Source organism: Rhinopithecus roxellana, chromosome 11, assembly GCF_007565055.1.
Source record: "Rhinopithecus roxellana isolate Shanxi Qingling chromosome 11, ASM756505v1, whole genome shotgun sequence".
NCBI classification, from domain to species: Eukaryota; Metazoa; Chordata; class Mammalia; order Primates; family Cercopithecidae; genus Rhinopithecus; species Rhinopithecus roxellana.
Window position 1 is genome coordinate 103,469,306 of NC_044559.1, and position 18,279 is coordinate 103,487,584.

The following is an 18,279-nucleotide window of genomic DNA, read 5'->3' on the forward strand; positions in this document are numbered from 1 at the left end:
TTCTGTTTGTAATTATTTAAGTTATTAAACTTATTTGTAGTAAATAAGTTCAAGTTCTCTTTGAACTTACTTATTTCTGCCTTAGTTTTGCTATTTAATGAGTTTTGCTCATTATTTGGCTCTCTGTTTGTTATTGGTACATAGTAATGCTTGTGATTTTTGCACATTGATTTTCTATCCTGAGACTTTGCTGAATTTGCTTATCAGCTTAAGGAGATTTTGGACTGAGATGATGGGGTTGTCTAAATATACAATCATGACATCTGCAAACAGAGACAATTTGACTTCCTCTCTTCCTATTTGAATATGCTTTATTTCTTTCTCTTGCCTGATTGCCCTGTCCAGAACTTCCAATTCTATGTTGAATTGGAGTGGTGAAATAAGGCATCCTTGCCTTGTGCCAGTTTTCAAAGGGAATTCTTCCAGCTTTTGCCCATTCAGTATGATACTGGCTGTGGGTTTGTCATAAGTAGTTCTTATTATTTTGAGAAACATTCATTCAGTGCCTAGTTTATTGACTGTTTTTAGCAATGAAGGGGTGTTGATTTTATTGAAGGGCTTTTCTGGATCTATTGAGATAATTGTGTATTTTTTGTCATTGGTTCCGATTATGTGATGGATTACATTTATTGATTCACGTATGTTGAACCAGCTTTGCATCCCAGGGATGAAGCCAACTTGATCTTGGTGAGTAAACTTTTTGATGTGCTGTTGGATTCAGTTTGCCTATTATTTATTGAGGATTTTCTTATCAATGTTCATTAGGGATATTAGCGTGAAATTATCTTTTTTTTGTTGTGTCTCTGCCAGGTTTTGGTAACAGGATGATGCTGGCCTCATAAAATGAGTTAGGGAGGAGTCCCTCTTTTTCTATTGTTTGGAAAAGCTTCCGAAGGAATGCTACCAACTCCTCTTTCTACTTCTGGTCTAATTTGGCTGTGAATCCATCTCGTACTGGGCTTTTGTTGTTTGGTAGGCTATTAGTTACTGCCTCAATTTCAGAACTTGCTATTGGTCTATTCAGGGATTCGACTTCTTCCTGGTTTAGCCTTGGGAGGGTGTATGTGTCCCAGAATGTATCCATTTCTTCTATATTTTTAAATTTATATCCATAGAGTTGTTTATAGTATTCTCTGATGGTAGTTTGCATTTCTGTGGGATCAGTGGTGATATCCCCTTTATCATTTTTTATTGTGTGTATTTGATTTTTCTCTCTTTTGTTCTCTATTAGTCTGGCTAGTGGTCTATTTTGTTAATCTTTTCAAAAAGCAGCTCCTGGATTCATTGATTTTTTGAAGGGATTTTTGTGTCTCTAGCTCCTTCAGTTCTGCTCTGATCTTAGTTATTTCATATCTTCTGCTAGCATTTGAATTTGTTTGCTCTTGCTTCTCTAGTTCTTTTAATTGTGATCTTAGGATGTGGATTTTAGATCTTTCCTGCTTTCTCATGTGGGCATTTAGTGCTATAAATTTCCCTCTAAACACTGGTTTAGCTATGTCCCAGAGATTCTTGTACATTTTGTCTTTGTTCTCATTGGATTCAAAGAATTTATTTATTTCTGCCTTAGTTTTGTTATTTACTCCGTTGTCATTCAGGAGCAGATTGTTCAGTTTCCATATAGTTATGTGGTTTTGAGTGAGTTTCTTAATTCTGAGTTCTAATTTGATTGTGCTGTGGTCTGAGAGACTGGTATGATTTATAGTCTTTGGCATTTGCTGAGGAGTGTTTTCCTTCCAATTATGTGTTCAATTTCAGAATAAGTGCTATGTGGTGCTGAGAAAAATGTATATTCTGTTGATTTGGGGTGGAGAGTTCTGTAGATGTCTATTAGGTCCACTTGGTCCAGAGCTGAATTCAAGTCCTGAATATTCTTGTTTATATTCTGTCTCATTGATCTGTCTAATATTGACAATGGGGTGTTAAAAGTCTCCCACTATTATTTTGTGGGAGTCTGAGTCTCTTTGTAGGTCTCTAAGAACTTGTAGTATTAATCTGGGTGCTCCTGTATTCAAAGCATATATATTTAGGATAGTTAGATCTTTTTGTTTCAGTGATCCCTTTACCATTATGTAATGCCCTTCTTTGTCTTTTTTGATTTTTGTTGATTTAAAGTCTGTTTTATCAGAGAATAGGATTGCAACCCGTGCCTCTTTTTTTTTTTTTTTTTTTTTTTTTTTTTTTTTTTTTTTTTTTGCTTTCCATTTGCTTGTTAAATATTCTTCCATCCCTTTATTTTGAGCCTATGTTTGTCTTTGCATGTGAGATGGGTCTCCTAAATACAGCACTCTGATGGTTCTTGACTATTTATCCAATTCTCCAGTCTGTGTCTTTTAACTGGGGAATTTAGCCCATTTACATTTAAAGTTAATATTGTTATATGTGAATTTGATCCTGTCATTATGATGCTAGCTGGTTATTTTGCACATTAGTTAATGCAGTTTCTTCATAGTGTTGATGGTCTTTACATTTTGGTATGTTTTGCAGTGGCTGGTACTGGTTTTCCTTTTCGCTATTTAGTGCTTCCTTCAGGAACTTTGTAAAGCAGGCCCAGTGGTGACAAAATCCCTCAGCATTTGCTAGCCTAGAAATGATTTTATTTCTCCTTCACTTATGAAGCTTAGTTTGGCTGGAACTAAAATTCTGGGTTGAAAATTCTTTTCTTTAAGAAAGTTGAATATTGGCCCTCACTCTCTTCTGGCTTGTCAGGTTTCTGCAGAGAGATCTGCTGTTAGTTTGATGGACTTCCCTTTGTGGGTAACCTGACCTTTCTCTCTGGCTGTCCTTAACATTTTTTCCTTTTTTTCAACCTTGGTGAATCTGACGATTATGTGTCTTGGGGTTGCTCTTCTCAAGGAATGTCTTTGTGGTGTTCTCCGTATTTCCTGAATTTGAATGTTGGCCTGCCTTGCTAGGTTGGGGAAGTTCTCCGGGATAATATCCTGAAGTGTGTTTTCCACCTTGGTTTCGTTCTCCTTGTCACTTTCAGGTACACCAATCAGACATAGATTTGGTCTTTTCACATAGTCCCCTATTTTTTGGAGGCTTTGTTCATTCCTTTTCATTCTTTTTTCTCTAATCTTGTCTTCATGCTTTATTTCATTAAGTTGATCTTCAATCTCTAATATCCTTTCTTCTGCTTGATTGATTCAGCTTGTATACTTGTATATGCTTCACAAAGTTCTTGTGCTGTGTTTTTCGGCTCCATTAGGTCATTTATGTTCTCCTCTAAACTGGCTATTCTAGTTGGCAGTTCTTCTAACCTTTTATCAAGGTTCTTAGCTTCCTTGCATTGGGTTAGAACATGCTCCTTTAGCATGTAGGAGTTTGTTATTACCCACCTTCTGGAGCCTACTTCTGTCAATTCATCAATCTCATTTTCTGTCCAGTTTTTGCCCTTGCAGGTGAGGAGTTGTGATCCTTTGCAGAAGAGGCTCTTTTTTTGGAACGTTCAGCATTTTTGTGCTATGTTTTTCCTCATCTTCATGGTTTTATCTACCTTTGATCTTTGATGTTGGTGACATTCAGATTAGGTTTTTTGTGTAGGCATCCTTTTTGTTGATGTTGATGTTATTGCTTTCTGTTTCTTAGTTTTCCTTTTAACAGTCAGGCCTCTCTGCTGCAAGTCTGCTGGGCTTTGCTGGAGGTTCACTCCAGACCTTATTTGCCTGGGTATCACCAGTGGAGGCTGCAGAACAGCAAAGATTGCTGACTGCTCCTTCCTCTGGAAGCTTCATCTCAGAGGGGCACCTGCCGAATGCCAGCCAGAGCTCTCCTGTATGAGGTGTTTGTTGAACCCTGCTGGGAGGTGTCTCCCAATCAGGAGGCATGGGGGTCAGGGACCTGCTTGAGGAGGCAGTCTGACCCTTAGAAGAGCTTGAGTACTGTGCTGGGAGATCTGCTGCTCTCTTCAGAGCTGACAGACAGGAATATTTAAGTCTGCTGAAGCTGGGCCCACAGCCACCCCTTTCCCCAGGTGCTTTGTCCCAGGGAGATGGGAGTTTTATCTATAAGTCCCTGACTGGGGCTGCTGTCTTTCTTTGAGAGATGCCCTGGACAGAGAGGAGGAATCTAGGGAGGCAGTCTGGATACAGTGACTTTGTCATGCTCTGGTGTGCTCCACCTAGTTTGAACTTCCTGGCGGCTTTGTTTACATTGTGAGGGGAAAGCCGCCCTCAGCAAGGGCCGATGCCCCTCCCCCAACCAAGCTTGAGGTACCACATCAACTTCAGACTGCAGTGCTGGCAGCGAGAATTTCAAGTCAGTGGATCTTAGCTTGCTAGGTTCCATGGGAGGGGGATCCACTGAGCAAGACCACTTGGCTCCCTGGCTTCAGCCCCCTTTCCAGGACAGTGAGTGGTTCTGCCTCTCTAGTGTTCCGGGCGCCACTGGGGTATGAAAGAAAAAACTCCTGCAGCTAGCTCAGTGTCTGCCCAAACGGCTGCCCAATTTTGTGCTTGAAACCCAGGGCCCTGGTGGTGTAGGCACCCGAGGGAATTTCTTGGTCTGCGGGTTGCAAAGACCATGGGAAAAGCGTACTATCTAGGCTGGATAACACTGCCCCTCTCATGGCACAGTCCCTCAAGGCTTCCCTTGGCTAGGGGAGGAAGTTCCTTGACCCCTTATGCTTTCTGGGTGAGGTGATGCCCCACCATGCTCTGCTTGCCCTCTGTGGGCTACACACACTTTCTAAGAAGTCCCAATGAGATGAACCGGGTACCTCAGTTGGAAATGCAGAAATCACCCACCTTCTACGTTGGTCTTGCTGTCAGCTGCAGACCAGAGCTGTTCCCGTTCAGCCATCTTGCCAGCCCTTGGTACATGATTAATATAAACAATTTTTATTTGTCAATTAAAAAATACATATGTTTTAATAAAAGAATAATCTTACTATTTCACTTCTAAGTACATCATGATTAAACTAGCTAATTCCATAGGTCTGGGCAAGTCAGACTATCCTGATTTCTGCTTTCATCCTGCTGCTCATTACAGTAACCAACCCCAGCTTGCCTTTGGTGGTTGAGTTCTACCACTTAGTCTCTGACACCCCAGGAACCAGTTACTCCCATTGCATTTAGATTTTCCAGTTCAGTGACTGCAGTTCCCACTATGAATTGTGACATGCAGAAAGAGTGAACTCAGAGTTCTTCAAAGATTCTGGGGTGTCTCTCACAAATTTATTTCTCATAGAGTGGTGGAAAGTATATCTTCTGTACCCTCCCAGTGTGGGTGGGTAGTTATCAAATTGTAAATTCATTCTAATATGCTAACCTCCTAAGCCTTTGAATCTCTTTCTCTACACTAAACCAAGGTATAGCGAGCATTTCCAATTTGCTCACAGTGGACCATCCTTTGGTTCCTGTTCTAGCCAGGCAACCAAACTATAGAACCCTTTCTATCCACAGATGCTACAACATTAAATGCAGAATTTCTGCTAAATGAGCACATATCAATAAATATGGCCTGATCCTACTTTATCTTCCTGCCACCATTACCCCATACTGTTAGTATCATAATCACACACATTCTCTGGATTCTGTCTTGTAAATTAGAAAGCTCAAGAAGTGCTTTGTGAGTGTAGCTTACATCCTCATGGGTCATATTTTATACCTCACTTTTAGAAGTCTACTGAAACTTGAGTCCAATTATAGGTCTGGAAGCAAAGATGAGTGATAAGGGGTGTCCTGAGGAAAATCAGCTTCAAATTACATGGCAACTACCTTAGGGGAGTCCATTACTGTTTTCATTGCTCAAGGAAGACAAGGTCAATCCCCTTGGATGGATACAAAGGCCCAGACTATTGTAACTACAGACAGAGGCAGATACCACTGAGGGTTGAGAGACTGATACCCATGGGAGTAGTGATGTCATTGCCACTGGGGGTTGGGAGACCAATATCTCTGGGGGTGGTGTTGCCATTGTCACCAGAGGTGAAGAGACCATTGCCACTAGGATTTAGAAGGCCACTTCCATTGGGGTGAGAAATCTTCTTCCTTGGTATGGAAGACTTACCAGAATTTAGGGGTGAATGTATCTAGTTTCATCAAGATCTTTCCACACATCCCCACTGCAACATATATAGGATCCCCTCTTTTTTCCAGTCAATACCCTCACCCTAAGAGTAGACATCATTCAAAGATGAGAGTTCAACTTGCACTGTAATTTAACCAGTTGCAAGAGAGGTTTTGTGTTTAATTTTTAGCAATTTCAGCCCGCCCTTCAGCTACAGAAAGTAAGGGGCCCCTTCAGGACACACACAGATGCTCTTAGGTCATTTATTTGGTACTTGAGCTAGGAATTTGAGTCCTGGAGCTAATTCTTTTCTTTACCAATTCATCCACTGATGTTATCAGGTGAGACTGGGTGTGTTCAGGGTGGTAGGGCCATAGACATATCCAGTGACATTAGAAGCAACCAACAAACATAATTATATTCATTAGTTTTCCAAAAATGTTTGAAAGTATCATTTACAGAGTCACTTAGCCCCTTGTTTCTTATACATGGTTGATTAGAATTACACAATACAGATATGTTGCATATTTTTTATAAACAGTTCATGCCATGGACTATCAGTGTTCTCTTTACTAACAAAAGAGAGTCATCATTGTCTTTAGTCAGATTAGGGAATCAGTTCTATATACCCCAGGAACAATTCAGAAAACTCACCCTTAAAATTTTGTTTTCCTAGAACTACTCTAAACACTAAAATCTGTATTAGCCAGGGTTCTCCAAAGAAGTTAAGAAGGCTGAGAAGTCTCATAATCTGCTGTCTGCAAGCTGGAAGCCCAGGGATGCCAAAGTGCTACTTTGGATAGTTTCAGCTTAAATCTGGTGACCTGGGAACCATGGAAACCAGTAGTGTAATTCACAGTTCAAGTGCAAAGTCCTGAGAACTGAGGTGTCAATGATTAAGTTCTGGTCCAAATTGAAGGTTCAAGAACCAGAAGCCCTGATGTCCAAGGGCAGGAAAATATCAATGTTCTAGCTCAAGCAGAGAGCACATTTGCCCTTCTTCTGCCTTTTGCTCTATTGAGTCTTTCAACAGATTGGATGATGTCCATTCAAACTGGGGAGATCTTTGCTCAGATGTCTGCAGATTCAATGTTAATCTCTTCCAGAAGTCCCCTCACAGATGTACCATCTTTCTGAGTATTCCTTAGCCCTGTCAAATTGACACCTAAAATTAACCATCACAATATCCAATACTGAACTTATGATTTCAAAATCCCCACTGACTTGCATCCCCTCAACATTTTTCCCTTCATGGTAAGTCATTGATCTGTTCTTTTGACTTCTCAGGTCAAAAATGTTAGATAACATTTTTTTTTTCCTTTTTAACAAAAGTCACTGTTTCCACCCTGACTACCAGAGTCTGCTATTACTAGAGCAATCAAGTTGGTCAGATAATATCAGTTCTCTGCTTTAAAGACTCATAGCTTACTATTTCACATGGCTTGAGAAAATCCAAAGCCTTAGGAATAGCCTGTGGTTACTTATCTCTTGTAAGTCTCCAGCTCACTAGCTTTGCTCCAACCACACTGACCTCTTTGCTTTCTCCATAAAATGTCAGACATGATCTTTCCTTAAGACTCTTGTACTTACTAATCAGTATACCTCTGGCATTCTTTCCCCCGAATAACCACATGGTTCATTCCAGTACTTCCTTAAGTTGTTCTTAAATGTTAAATTTCCAGTGTCACCTTCTCTAACCACTGTATAAAAAAGAAGACTCCCATCCCAGACACACCCATACACTCACAGACACCCCTCTCTGGTACTCACTTTCTTTTCATCTATCTCTAAATGAAATAAGTCAATCTATCTATCTATCTATCTATCTATCTATCTATCTATCGATCTAATCTAATCTATTCATCTCGATAATTTTATTATTTTTCTGCCTTACCCTGCTAAGTATAGCTCTTTATAGTTGGAGGAGTTTTCCTAGTTAGGTTTATTGTTGTTTGTCCCATAACTAGAATAGTACCTGGGGCATTACATGTTTTCCCTCATAGGAGGTAAGTCATTCTTTTAGCACAATTGTAGAAAATTGCTGAGTTTCAGTCTATACCTTAATTCTGAAATTTAGCAATCTAAACTTCTGATTTATTTCTCTAAGCTGGTTAGACCTGTTCATTTCAGTCCCATCACGCCATAGGTCTTGTGTTCATTGTGCTGTGCATATTCTCCTGTAGTAATGGCAACTCCATCCCGAAAACTTGGCTTTCACAGTGCATTATAGATAATTTTATTAATGGTTTCACCTTGCAAACTATAGGCTGCCAGATCCAATTATCTTAAGATGAACCAGTCTTTACTTCTCATTCTCACCTGGGCCGTGACCAATATCAGGTTTTAGGTCACTTTCCTATAACACACTCTAACATAATGTTTTCAAATTTGTGTTTGAGAGGCAAACAAGATTAACCAACTCTGAGTAATTGAAATAGAAAAAAAAAATGTACTTCAAAACATATTTCTCCAACAGTGTTTGGGGATTTATGAGGCAAGGTTCATGAAAAGGGCAGGAAATAATGGAGACTAAGAGAGGTTGGAACTACAACCAGAATCATGCTTTGGGTCCACACAATGGTAAGTTTCCCAAATACACAATGAGTTTCAAATTCAGAGCGAGCAAATTTGAGAAAATGTGAAATATTTACTATTCCAATTGTTTTTTATCCTCTTCCACCTTCTTCCTAATCAATCAGATGTTCGTATTACAAAGTTAACTTTAGTGTTATTTTTTATTTGTTTATATTGAGCAACGTTGAGTGAGTTATTTAAATTCTTTAAATTTCCTTAGGAGTTAATACAATATCAGCAATAGACCAATATTTTGAGAATTATATTAGCAAGTCTAATTTCTTGGTGTTTGGAGATATCTCACAGCCTACATGAAAGATAAGAAATCCTCCTAAACTTATACCACAGATTAGTAACTTTTCTATTCATTTTGCTTATTTTCCATTGCATTTCTCCCTTTGAGACATTAATACACCATGCAAAATAAAGTTTATATGTTTCAGAAGTAAAATAGCAAGTTAACATAATTTTTTTCCTCAAACTCTCCAATGTCTTTGTTTTCATCATGATATATATTACTTAGTGTCTCTCTTCAATTAAGAAAATACAATGCAAGTCTGACCTGATCTATCTTAAACTTCATAATGGGGCTGACATTTTGCAGTGACACTAGCATTGTGTTTCTGGGCAAAGTTAAATACTACTAACATTTCTTTTATTTATGAAGGAAAGAAAAGACAGCATTGCCATATGCTTTAATCATTTACGTGAGTTGCTTAACAAAAAACTGAAAGGCCTTCAGGCTCAAGCAATGTTTGCTGCTGAGCATTCAATTGCAATTGCATGCTTCCTAACTAAGCTCAAAGCAGCCTACAACTAAATTTCCATTTCAATTTCCTAAGCTTGACAACTCAGAGTTACATTTAGAGTAATTCTATAGCAGGGCAAAGGAGATGGATATTCTAGAAATACTAATAATTTGGCTTGAAAGTCAAGTTGAAATTTACTTAATGATATTTGAGAAACATATTTTACCTAGACATAGTTGAGACATAAATAACGTGATGTGTAGTATAACTAAAACGTTGAGTATTAACATTTTCCTCATTCTTTCTGTGTATCATCACTACAGTTTACATGTGTTTTACCATTTTACCTAAGCAGGTTGTATATGCAGTCCTGAGTTTTATCGTTTAAAAATATTTGATATGAAGTTATTTCTCAAGTGGAATTTTTCATCTCTCTCTCAAACCTAGTCCCATTTTGTCAAAGCTTTTCTATCTTCCTCTGCATGTGAAGAGGAATTTCTAATTGGATATAGGCACAAACAATTGTGTATAGGGTTATTTTATGTTAAAATTAAGATGTTTTCTTCTGTTTCATCTCTTATAAATCTTCTTTTTGTGTTTTATCTCCATGCCAATTTTACATGGCTGGGTGTGTGGACTCAGAGTGCCTCTTGAGGACCAGCTATCTTTTTTATCTCTGCTGCGTACCTATGCATTCAGTTCCAAATATTTAAATTGGCATGGGGAAGTAATAAATAAATAAATAAATAAATAAATAAATAAATAAATAAATAAATCTTTCTTAGAACTTAAATTTAAGTCATGTGTTTTAATTCTACATTTTACCATGAATTGAATAAATAAATATTTAAATGCATTCATGAACCAATGGATAAAGAAAAATGCATATATTAATTAATGCATTGATTTGATTCAACTAGGACAATATAAAGACCTGATTTGTTTGTATTTACTTAGCAAGCCATTATTCCAGCATTATAGATTGTTATAGCAATAGCCCTCAATTTAATCATGGCTGTCTGTATCCATGCTCTTGAGAAGACTAAAATCCATTTATACTTGGCTTGGTCATGTGACTTGCTTTGGACAGCAAGCCCTGGGATAACAGGTATATGTGACACACGGAGGGACTTCAATGTGCTTCTGCTTTGGAATATACCTTACTTTGTTGTTTCTGTGACAACTGTGATCACCACCATGAGAATGAGTCCCAGGGTAGCCTGATGGTCATAGCCACAGATGATAGGAAGCACTGACCCCCAGACCTGTGGGTTAGTTCATTCTAGACAAATCAGCCCAAGCTGACTGTAGGTGATGTGGAAGCTCCATCCTTACCAGTGGAAAAACCACTTAACTGATTCAAACCCATACTGACAGTGCGCAGAATTGATTCTTGTTTTCAGGCATTGAAGTTTGGGATAGATTATTTCACAGCAAAAGCAAACAATGACATCCAACTGTAAACTGTTTGTTACCACAATACTATAATGTCAGTTGAGTGTAAGGATTGCTATTTGATATTATTTATTATATAGTGTCTAATCATTCTAGATGTTAGTATCCTATATTTTTTATAGTGCTGCTTTTAGGGAAATTCTGGAAAAATTTCCCAAATCAATGCCATAAATGAGACATTCTTGTATGAGATATGTGTTTGCTATGGTCTCAGAGATTCTGTTGCCTCTAGTGAACCAATCAGTTAACTCACAAGAAAGAACAAAACAAATTAAAATTAGTGAACACTCTACATTTTATATAGAATATCAACAGGATGTTGTTTTGTGCCAGTGTGTCTATGATTGTGATGAATTAGTAAAACTTATTTATGTAATGGACCCAAAACTTGAATTTTCTATTTTATGTCTCTGTTAATTCTATATGTTAGAAAGCAGCAATGATCAGTAGTTGATCTAAGGTATATCAACTTTTTTCCTTGACTTTTTGCCACTTAACTTTCATAATATTAGTCAAGATGGAAAGGCAACTTGAACAATTTCTTGTAATGAAAGTGCCATCATTTATAGAACTATCTCTTACGCATTCACAACTACCTGAAGTAGTCATCTCTAGAATAACTCCCTCATGGTCTGTCACTCTCTAACACAGTGAAATAAAATAAGGCCAGATAAAAATTCACTCGTGTGAAGAAATATTTCCTTAGGGAATTGTTGCAACTGTGATTTTTTTGAAAAATTGAATAGCGTTAATCTTAACTAGAAACAAATGTGGTATTTAAAAAGAAATTCTCAATTGGACATGCTAAATAAATTCCAAAGTTTGGAAACTTGTTCCCAGTCCATCAATCACCTTCCTTGAGTGCCTGCTATGCAGGGAGCATCACACAAGTTCGGTGAACATCTATCACACAATTTCATGACAATGAATGTTAAAACTTAACTGTTTCCCATAGTGATTTTGAAGTATCTTTCATTTGTTCTAATCTGTCTATACTGTTCACATTCCATTTTATCCTCCTGGAACTTCTGCTTCTGATTCTAAATCACCGAAAGTGAAACTAAACATTTCTTCAAAAGAATGGTAGCTCAGTTACAGATATATTTAGCCAATTCTTTTAAGTCCTGTTTTAACAAGATGTCAAATCATTTAAAATGGGAAAAAGGATAGATTGGGCTTATGAGGATGAAAACAATCTGGAAGATACCAGGATGGTCGAAATTCTTTAAAATCCATTGAATGGAAGTGAAATGACACTAATTATGAATATTCCATGTAACACAGAAAGTTAATTTTCTTTTTATCTTATGGACATTTATTACTCACTTATTTCTTGAGCATTTATGAATTTTTTCCATTAATTACAAATAAGACATGACAAGATCACTATTTTACATCCACCCCTTCATATAGTGCTCCCAACTCTATCACAGCAAAAGTCAAAGGTTTACCTCTTGATTTAGGGTAATGCCTCATCATCAGCATCAGGATTATGAACCTGATTAAAATACTAACATTTAAAAATTTTAACCTTATTAAAATTTTACTACTTTTAAAAACCCATCAATAATTTTGAATATATATTTGATACAATAAAAAATAAAATTATTTTTAATATGAAATAAAAAATAAAAAATTAAATTAAAAAAAGTAGTTGCTACCTAGCTCCCACATTAATTATGCCTTGTTTTAAGATAAAGAGCATATTTTAAAAGAAAATATTAATAATTTTTACTGCATGAAAGAGTCACAACATACTCTTAAAATAATACTTAATTTTCATGTGTATTTAAAGACTAGACATATTCTTCAATTTATTTTAATTAGAAAATGTGGTGTTAATTTAATTTAATATGGCTTAATTTAATATGCTGTTACTAAATTTGTGGTCAGCTGTTCCCATATTGTAAAAAATTCACATTTGTAATACAAATATTTTTCAGGTTTGAATTATGTGATTAAAATCATTGACCTAAAAAAAAATCCAGTTAGTTCTTAGTATCCTTACATCAAAAGTAATTAACAATCATTTTAAAAATTTATTCTCATCTACTGCATTCAGTAAAAAAAGAACCTTACTCTTGAATTCAAAAATTTCTGCATCTAGATATTAAAACTTTCTTTGAAAAATGAGTTATTCATTCGTTTAACAAATATTTGTTCAGCATCTACTATAAACTCAACACTGTTACTATTTCATATAGATAAAAACTCATTGTTTTTTCTTTTTCTATCAGGAATGCGTATTATTAACTCTGATAATTCAAGCCACGTGAAACTGCGTTTTTAAAAGTAGGTTGTGGAAGAAAAGCCCAGGAAATTTTTGGTAAAATTAGGTAACACAGGCCGGGTGCGGTAGCTCAAGCCTGTAATCCCAGCACTTTGGGAGGCCGAGACGGGCGGATCACAAGGTCAGGAGATCGAGACCATCCTCGCTAACACGGTGAAACCCCGTCTCTACTAAAAATACAAAAAACTAGCCGGATGAGGTGGCGGGCACCTATAGTCCCAGCTACTCAGGAGGCTGAGGCAGGAGAATGGCGTAAACCCGGGAGGCGGAGCTTGCAGTGAGCTGAGATCCCGCCACTGCACTCCAGCCTGGGCGACAGAGTGAGACAACATCTCAAAAAAAAAAAAAAAAAAAAAAAAAAAATTAGGTAACAGAAACTGTTATAAAAGTGTACTTGCAAGATATATGCATTTTATTAAAAAATAGAAATAATTACTTTTGTCTTTTTGAGATAAATGAAGTGAGGGTAAAGATATATAGCCTTAGAGTTTGTCTAACTTGGCTGTAGATAATATTCACATAGTCATAGAAGTATAAATGTTGCTGTTGGGTTTCAACTTTAGAACCTATGGAAGAATCAGTGTTTGAAACACTTGGTTATGGTTGCAGGAAAGAAAGAGTCTAGCAATGTGAACGGTAGAAAAAGAAGAGGGAAGGAATACATTTATTAAGAGAAAGAAGAATAGATGGAAGTACTAAAACCCTTATTTTCTAGTGTGAAGACAAGGTGAGTTAAGAGACACTGTCATAAGTTAATGAGATAATTAATTTTTAAATTAAGATAGGAAGGTAATCTACACAAAATTAAACATAGTACACTATTGACTATGGGAGTATATCACGGGAAAATAGGGCTTAATATGATGCAGGCTTTTCTCTATCTTTAATAGTTGGGTGTTAATACATGTTTTTCTAAATTAGATAAATTCAGAAGTAAAGATGTTAACACATGACGAAGAATTATATGGAAATCACCAGAAATATTAAAGTGACAGAAATGGAATGAGTTGCTACTAGGAGTGAAATTGGAGGTGGCTTAACATGGACCATGCTATTTGATTAGATACCATCTGTTTGTATTATTTTGTTTCAGATATTATTTTTAAAATTAAAGAGCAAAAAAAAAAAAAAAAAAACCTTAACATCGAAGTGTATTTACATAATTTTACTTTTCTTAAATTTTCTTTTCTCAAAATTTCCCAAGCGTTCCTTCCAACCAATGTGAATATGCAGTGCAAATCTGTTGTATGATTGTTAGTCAGAAATATTGTCAATGAACTTCAAGGCATCATTCAAATTCTCTTTTATGCGAACTAAAGTCAATACTATAGACTTATTTGAAGTGATTATAATAATATTCAAAGAGAAGGAGAAACTGATCTGCCTCAATTATTTCTCTAGAGAGTTGCATTTTATTTAAGTATTTGCTAACACTTTCTTCTGGGTAATAATCCTTTTGGCCAGCACACTAATTCAAGCAGTTTTGAAATACACTGTTTTTAGTTATTTGGTGATATTTTCACAGGATTAAGAATCAACTGATTTGCACTGTGCTTTTATGTGGCAAAACATAGAAAGAAAACATGTTTTATTGGTCCTAACTCATAATTGATTATAAGATGCAAATCAATAAAAATGCAATCATCAAAAAAATGCAAAAAATAAAAACACTAAAAGAGGAAAAAAAGGCCCAAAGTAAATTATGACCTGCACACCACTATTTAATAGAATATAGAAGTTAAAATATCACTTAGAATATATTGTTACAAAATACCATATATAGAAAAATGGTTTTTTTTTTGCAGACATAAAGCATGCTTCCCCATAGAGATACAGTACTCTATAATTTCTAGCTATATACATAATTCTAAATTTTTGTAGTAGTCATTATTTAAAAAGTAGGAAAAATTGAGTGAAATTAATTATAATAATATATTTCATGTAACCCCATATATTCAAAATATTATCATTTCAACATGCATTCTATGTAAAATTATATTAATGCTATATATTTTAATGTTGCATTAAGTTTTTGAAATATAATGTGTAGTTTATATTACAGTGCATTCTGATTAAGAATAGCCGTATTTTAAGTGTGTCATAACCACATGTGGCCAGTAGCTAACCTATTGGACAGCACAGATATAGATCAGTTCTGTCTTCACAGAATATTCTATTGAACAGTGCTGACCTGGAGGGGAAGTGAAAATAAAATAGACATTAATAATAAAGTATGATAAATGGTGTACAGAGCAGAGGCAACAAATTCAGTTTGGACATTAGGAAATATTCCTGGAAATGACATCCCTTATTCTCTATACATGATATATATGCAGGAAACCTCTCATTAATTTTGAAATTTTGATATTTGTGTTCATTGGAGTAAAAGTTCTTTCTTCCAATTATTATTAGCAAAGATAATTTTTATTTTTGAATCCAATTAATTTCCTAATATAAATTAGTCAAATTTAGCATTAAGGCACTAGAAAAACAAATCGTATGTGAGCAAAGTGTTTCAATGTTTCAAAGATGGCTTCATTCAAAATGTGCAAGGAAAGCCAACTCTGGTATAATTAAGTTTGTTGATACTATCTGGCCAGGTGCATTGGCTCACACCTGTAATCCCAGCACTTTGGGAGGCCAAGGTGGGAGGATGACTTTGGCCCAGGAGTTCAAGACCAGCGTGGGCAACATAGTGAGACTTCATCTCTACAAATTCAATTAATTAATTAAAAAAGATTGTCTATATTATCAATCTGAAATATGAGAAAAATATGTAATATTTATGACATTTCTCACAAGAGAGTTTTCACAGTGCAGTATTTCCCCCTTATTTGTGGTTTCACTTCTCCTGGTTTTAGTTACTCCCAGTCAAGCAGTGTAAAAATAGGTGAGTAACTATAATAGGACATTTTGAGAGAGAAGGAGATCACATTCATTATAACTTTTGCTTACAATATATTGCTATAATTATTTTATTTTATTAATTATTGTTGTTAACCTCTTACTGTGCCTAATTTATAAATTAAACTTTTTATTGTAGATATTTATGTATGTGAAAAACATACACAGGGTTCCATGCATATAGGAAAAAACACACAAATAGAGTTTAGTGCTATCCAGTTTCAGGCAACCACTGGAGATCTTGAAGCATATAATCTACAGATAAAGGGGACTATTGTTATGTTTGTGAACATGGTATGTTCAGTTAAGGGAGGTCATGTTTAACCAGGCTTCTGAAATTATTTGAAAACATTACATCTATAATAGATAGCAGAAATTCAATGATGTAGTACTTTTGTATTTTTCTTCAGGCAAAAAGTCACATTACACATGTGTGTGTGAAAATGTGTGCGCGTGTGTGTGTGTGTGTGTGTGTAAGCTAACAAATAAATTATAGAAACCAGTCTCGAAAGCAAAAATAAGATGGAGACTTGGCAATAATCTGATTATGGTGATTATTATAGTTCACCAAACTGTACAATGCAGGAAAAAACAGTTTCTATAGTGTCTTTTAAAAGTGTGTTTGCCCAAATTACTTTGATGATTGCCAAATATAATGATTTTTCCTAATGTATATTAAAGCAAAGTACTTAAATAGCAAGTCACATGTCTCCTTTACTTTCCCTAAGAAAATGACAATTATTGCATATAACAATGAATAAAATTTTACTGAATTTTTAATCTTAATATTCAAATTATATCTGAGTCTTTGAATTTCAAAAATAGGATAGATGATTCTACTTTCAAAATCTTTACTTGCAATATATTGAGATTACAGGAACAGAACTACTAAACACCTGGCAAGTCTTACTTTTCTCTGGCTGGAAAGCTTCACACTTCCTGTCCCTTACAGGGAGGTGAAAAAACAAATGAATGGAAAAGAAAAGGGGACGAATGAGAAGTTAAGGAAGAAGAGGAGAGGCAAGAAAGGAGAGAGAGGAAAGAAAGTCAGCACAACTTTTAAATAGGGTGGCCCTTAAAGGTAGAGGATTAAAAGAATATTGACTTCCTTGACTCCTTCAGTCCTTAAGGTCTCAGCAGTACCTAGAGGATGGCTTATCTCGTGGTTAGAATATTGCAGAAAAAGACACTAGAGGCGGGATTTTATGGCTTTAGCCTGTGAGTAAAAGGAATTCTGCTATCAGTTTTCTATCCAGCACTATTTCTAACCTCTTACTCAATAACTTGTTACCTTAGTCATTAATTTATCATGTGTAACATGGCTTTTTGCCTGAAGAAAAATACAAGAGTACTACATCATTGAATTTCTATCATCTATTATAGGTGTAATATTTTCAAATAATTTCAGAAGGCTGGTTAAACATGACCTCCCTTAACTGAGGCAGCAGTGAGTGTTTGTCATAAAATTGTTCTTACCATGAAGAATTTCCACAGCGTCACTTTAGTAGCTTCCATTCTTTTTCCTACTCCTCTAATTATATTTACTCATCATATTTTAAAATAAAATTATAATTGGCAGAGATTGATGAAGAAAAAGATGAAAAATATAAGACACGAGATGCTGACAATATTTCTAATAATTTCTTACACTGAATTAAAAATACATAGAGGAAACTGCATATAATATAAATGTGCAGCTAAAAATTTATTATATAGTTAACACCCCTATAACCACTTTCAAGGCCAAGATGTGAAATAATATGAACACCCTGCAAACACATTCAAATCACAAACTGCTCCTTTTCTTCTAAAGGCAATCACTATCCTCAATGTCAAGGTAATAACCGCTCACTTTCTTTGTACCATTGCTACCTAAAGAATGATAACTCAATGGAATCATTCAGTTTTGTCTATTTTTGAGCATTATATAAATGGAATAATACATTATACATAAATGTGGGTCTGAATTCTCTTGCTTAATGCTATACTTGTGAGATCAATTGAAATTAGTGTGTGTAGTTGTAGTTCCATTTTCTTGTGATTGTTGTAAAGCATTTCAGTTGATCAATATACCCACAATGTATACACCCACTTTCCTGTTAATGGACATTTGGACAGTTTCCAGTTTAGGGCTTTTATGACAAATGCTGTGAATATTCTGAACACATTTCTGAGTTCACATATAAATACATTCCTGTTGTCTATATAGCTATGAGGAAATAGTTGGGATTTTCGTATCTTTAAATTACTAGAAAGTCACACTGCTTTCCAAAGCGATTGCATGAATTTATATTCCCT